Here is a 6,000-nt window from a genome sequence, read left to right as displayed (position 1 = left end):
CGATAATGGTCCGCAGTTCTCGCCCTCCGACTTCGCAAAGTTTGCTCAAGGATACGGGTTTAAACACGCCACATCAAGCCCACAATACCCTCAGAGCAACGGACTCGCTGAGGCTGCGGTAAAAATCATCAAAACTTCAATGAAGAAGACCCAAGATTCGTACCTGACCCTCTTGTCATTGAAAAATGGATACAGCCCCTCTGAACTATTGAGGGGGGCGTGAGCGGCCAGAGCGGTTGAGTATGTGGTGTTTCACAGGTAACATGGTAGAGAATTTGTGCTTGTCTAATAAAAGTGGACGTGCGGACAGTAACATGCGGAGAAGAGGGAGGAAGGAAGCGGCCGGAGTGTCGCAGTTCTTTCAGACTTTCTCTTTTGTGTTTTCGGTTCATAGTCAGCCCATTCCTATGGTTGTAATCATCCGGCCAAGAGGAATGGTTGCTCGGAGACGTGTCGCGAACGAGGGCATGCGTACGTTCGTTTCCTTCAATTTCCTGGTGGCTCAAAGGAAGTGCAGGTTTGGGTGGTGGTGAAGGTAGGAGTTTAGCTGGGCGTCGACATGTTCTGGGAGCATGTTGGTGGCGAAGTCACGGAGGGCGTTCTGGCCGTCCATGCGCACTGATACGGTGTCAGTTTTGTGAAGGTGGTTAAGGATCCCTTCTGCTATTGCTTGTGCTTCAGCTGATATCGGATCAGGAACGCCATTGTGAAGACGGGCTTCCTGACAGCGGGGGCCTACTGACGCAGCTGTGGCGTCGGAGCCAGCGTAGGTTGCGTCTGTGTAGCAGATGTCCTGTGATGTGGTCTCGAGGTGGCATGTTCTTGCTTCCCGGCGTGCCGAATCCCTCTCCGGGTCCATGTACCGTGGTATAGGCAGTATGGCGACGCGGGGTGATTGGTTTCACGGTGGTCAGAAATCACGGATTGGTGGGAGGGGCGACGTGCTGTGTCCAAGTGTTTCTAGTATAGCACAGCCTTGACGGGAGGCGGTTTATGATGTACGGTAGCCTTCTCCTCTAGCGTGTTGTGCAGGGGGGTTCGTTGAAGGAGATAGCTGTGTCTTGCGGCACACCCAGTAGCTCTGTGCGTAAGCACTTCCGGATGGCTGATTAAATTTTGCATAGTTGATTTTTCGTTAGGTGAAGGTATGGGGAATCATACCTGACTCGTGAGAATACGGTTGGTTCCACAATCTTGTGGCGCGCGTGTTCATTGAGTCCATGGCTGGTATGGCTAATGCGTCTGTGCATGTGGTGGAGGTTATTTATTTGTCGTAGGATAGTTGATGTCCACACTATGCTTTTGTATCCTGTTGCCAGATGAAGCCAAGTATACGAATGTGTGCCTGACGTGGCATAGGGAGGTTATTAATCTTCAAAGTAACGAGAGAGTGGTAGGCATTATCGTCCCTCCTCCTGTTGTTGTGAACAACAGTGTAGGCTATTTTTGGTGAGCATTCGAGCTCCACGCGAACAGCGTAGGCTAGCTTGAATAATGTCCAGACCTTTTTGAACGGTACCTTCTTCGCATCATGGGTCACCATGGGCACACCAGAGCGTGATGCAATCCGCATAGATGGCATCTTGGAACTAGAGAACGGCGTCAAGTTTAGCCGGGAGATTTTTCGTTGCCAAGTTGGACAACGTCGGGGATAAGATCGAGCTTTTCAGAGGATACTGCTTCCAGGCCTTTTCTAGCGCGGGGCCAGTCAGTGGTTCTATAGTCTGAGCGCATGTTGCTTTAGGTTGACGGAGTCGCTTCCATAGTGCCAGATGTATTTCGAGGATGTAGTGGTAGCTTCCCAGTCGGTCCTGCGTGGTGGTCCTCTTTTCCAGGTAAGGTCTGGGAGTGTGTCTACTTCTCGGGCCTTTCCGAGTCACGTGGGAGTATCGGGCTCGTTCAAAAGCGATGATTGTTAGTGAATAACATAAGCTACCGGATGAGTGGTGTATAAATATTACCGCCTCAGTATTGATAGGGGCTGCTGAAGTAACCGAGCAAAACAGTAGTTTCATTGTTCTTGGAAAGTGAGGAAAGAGTGTCCAGTGCAGGGAAGAAATGAGTTGGGGTATCCCGTATGTGTTAAGGGCGTGTAGGTTTACGGATCTGAGGAGGGCAGAGGTGAATTCGCACCCCTGTGTTGACGTATTCATGTGGGATGTGTTACATTATACAGCGGGAAGATTTATACGGGCTTATGTGGGGGTCATAGTGGAGGTGGACGTGTTTTATTGCGTCACCGCGATGTTTTTGCGCAACGAAAATTGTTCAGCTTAATTTAAGGACAACGCAGCGAACTATGGAAGGAAAAATGATAGGTGTAAGGTTAAAAGGCCGGAAGCGGGCAGAGCGGGGGGGGGGGGGGGGGGAACAAACGCGGGTTAATGACATCCAAATCGAAATCAAGAGGAAGAAATGGGCTTAGGCAGGGCATGTAATGCGAAGGCAAGATAACCACTGGCTGGTAGCGGAGTGGATTCCAAGAGAAAGGAAGCGTAGCAGGGGGCGGCAAAAAGTTAGGTGGGCAGATGAGATTCAGAAGTTTGCAGGTGTAGGGTGGGCGCAGCTGGCAAAGGACAGGGTTAATTGGAGATACGTGGGAGAGGTCTTTGCCCTGCAGTGGGTGTAGCCAGGATGATGATGATGATCGTAACAACACAATGAAAATCCTCCGTTAGTTCCTTGGAGAACAGTGATGTCAGGCTGCGCCTGAGTTAGCTTCATGTGCTGAAGTAGAAGGCAGCATTTTTTTCAGAGTCCTCTGCAATTCCATCGCCGTACTGTTAACAACGGTGAAGGCTGGGATTAGTTCGAAGGCCGAGGGGAGAATTATTCGTGGCACATAGCCTCTTGTTACTCCGAAAAGCGTTTATACGGGCGATTCGTTTCTTCCAGAGCAGAGATGCGGGCAGCGTTCATTGCCTCAAGGGCTGAGAGACGGGTGGAGAAGCCTTCTTGCGTTTGCATAAGAGGATTTAGGGCGCATCGGAGTAGGGGTTGCAGTAGTTGTTCCAATAGCTGGACTAATATTTGCAAGATGATGTATGTGATAATTGCCCGCATGTCCTGTTTTACAGAATGTACAGGTGCGGAGAAAAGTAAACGGAGCATGCTGTTTCACCGTAACATTTTTCACGCGTTGCCTAATTGAAACTGGCAGCTGTGATATGTGCAGGCTGGTAGTAAACGCTAGTGCACGGAATAGCGTGTTTCGTTTAATTATGTCAGCATCTGTACTTGAGAGGCTGCTGGCTGCGATGTCGCGTGCTCAGAGTGTAGGGTGGGATGTTCAACGATGGGTGGGGTGGAGGCCGGGCCACTCACAACCACAGGTGCGGGTGCATTGACTGATGCTATGGACACACTGTGGCGCACTCACGCAGGTACTCTTGACTCGGCTGGTTGCCGTAGCTCTTTGGTGGCCACAGAAAATATATTAGAAGCTTCGTAAATTAATAAAAAATTTTGTCGCCTCACCCCCAACCGTCACGAATAATATGCTTGACGCCAATTATACTAAGTAAATCTATCGGAGAGTGGATGATTGTTTTGGAAAAGCCAAAGGAAGACATATTAAACACTCGGGAAGGTGCTACTTCAAGGCACCTCAGCTGGAGGAGGAGGAGGAGGAGGAGGAGGAGGAGGAGGAGGAGGAGGAGGAGGAGGAGGAGGAGGAGGAGGAGGAGGAGGAGGAGGAGAGAAAAGTTTATTTATTAAAAGCCACCATTAAGGCCCCGTGAAAAAGATCGCTTGGTCTGCTAAGGTCCGCTGATAATCTGCCGAGCGCGACTGAAGCCAAGAACTCCAGGAGAAAAAAAAGAGGAGAGGGTAATAATAAGAGGTAATGGCAGTGTTAGACGAGTACAGAATGCGCTATGTCTCTTCCCTGATCAGAGCAGTTAAGGCAGTGACTTATAAGGCGACAAGTGGGGCTGGTTGGTATCCCATAGCTGTGGTACACCCATCATAGCTGTGTACCACAGCTGGGGCAGTGAGCTGTGTCATGCCATCAGAAGTTACAGAACATTAGTGAGATGAGGAAAGTTAGATTTAACTTTACGAAGGACGTTTACTTGTGCTCCGTGTTCAGCGACAGGTGAGTTTGGAGTAAAATTGTGCTGTTCTCTCTGGCGTTTTGGCAGTGTTCAGCTATTTGCTATTTGTATGTTGCGGCGTCCCAGCGGGGTCTCCCCTAATGTCCCCTGACACCGCAGGGGGGCACCTGCAGCTTGCAGGCGTCGCGACGGTGAGTTGCGACACCGCGGGTTCCCGAGCATCCGCAGGGACATCCCCGCAAGGGGATGATGGTGAACTGTGCATCAACACGGACCCGAGCACCCGCGCCTCGCCGTGCGTGGCATCGCCGTGTCCGGGGAAAAGGGGATCCTGCTGGTTGAGCCGATGCCGAGCGTTTGGACCCTTAAGGCCCCTTGGCGGAGGCAACACACCACTTTGGCCCCAGCTTCCTGCAGACGGCACCTCCGGCCTGACCCGACCGGGGGGAATCGGCAGTCGCCTTTTCCTATCCTCCTCTCCATCTTTCACTATCCTATCTCTGTCTCACAACTCTCCTATATCCTACTCACTTCTTGGTTTTTCCTGTTTTCCTGGCGGCGAGGGTTAACCTTGTGTGACCAACTACCCTGAGTTGAGTCATATTTGGTTATAGTTGAGGTGTACAGCTGGCGTGGGCAGGACTTGCTTTCAAGTTCCTGTCCCGTCCCCTTGTTCGACTCCGTGGTGGGTGGCTGGCACCATGACCGAAAAACTAAATTTTTTCATGGCTCCACCCTTATCCAAACCTGATCGCTCTCTAAAAAGAGGGCGGAACGAAGCAGCTGATTTTTTCTCAAAAAAGAGACAAACATTTTCAAAGTTCCACGTAATCCACAGTGAAAGTGACGGAATACAGGCAAGAATAATATCCCCATTCCTTGTGTCAAAATGCTTAACCGATACGTTGGGCCCTGGCTACAAGGTCTCAAAAATGTCCAGCGGCGACTTACTTCTTGAGCTGCGCGACACCATCCAGTGTTCCAAACTCTCCAACATTGCGTCTATAGGGGACATCTCTGTCTCAGTAATCACCCACCGATCTCTAAACACAGTCCGAGGTGTAATCTCGGAATCAGACTTTATCCATATCACAGAAGCTGGAATGCTTGAAGGGCTTACCGACCAGAATGTAATCGACGTTCACCGAATCAAGATCCGCAGGGATAACAAAGAAATAGATACCAAACACATGGTCCTCACATTTCACACCAGTACCTTGCCCGAAACAATCGAAGTTGGATACTTGAAAGTCAACGTCAGACATTATATACCCAATCCCCGCCGATGTTTCAACTGTCAAAAGTTTGGCCACGGCTCACAAAGTTGCCGCGGCCGCAAAACCTGAGCGAAATGCGCTTCGAAAGACCAGCATTCTGAGGAATGTGACGCAGCACTGCGCTGCGCAAACTGCGAAGGAGACCATGCAGCGTACTCTAGGGCATGTCCATCCTGGAAAAAAGAAATGGAAATAATTACCATAAAGACAAAAGAAAACATTTCATTCAAAGAAGCAAGGAGGCGTTTTGCGCTTACGAACACATTCTCTTTCACAGCAAAACCCAACTTCGCTGATGTGGTGCGCGGGGGCGTAGCACCCCACAGCACTATGGCACCTGCCGAGGCTGCTTTCACAGAGCCAGTGGCAGGGCCATCCACGACCCAGGAAGGGACAGCGAAGGCTGCTCTGCCACCGTCAAAGCAGGGAGCGCCGGTCCATGGGTCGGCATCCCGCAGGACCTCCCACCGTCGGGAGAGGCCTGAAACTAACACAACCGCGGCCCCTCCGCGGTCCTCCAGCACCTCGGTTGAGGTGATGGATACAGCACCCACTCCGCCTCCACTACAGAGGCGGAACTGCTCTCTTGAGCGGAAAAAAGACAGGCCCCTCATAACGGGCCCACCACATAAGTAAACCCCGCTTCATTTCATCTCAAAAAAATAAAC

The sequence above is a fragment of the Amblyomma americanum genome, chromosome 3 (assembly GCF_052857255.1).
Source record: "Amblyomma americanum isolate KBUSLIRL-KWMA chromosome 3, ASM5285725v1, whole genome shotgun sequence".
NCBI lineage: Eukaryota > Metazoa > Arthropoda > Arachnida > Ixodida > Ixodidae > Amblyomma > Amblyomma americanum.
This window is presented reverse-complemented; position numbering follows the sequence as displayed.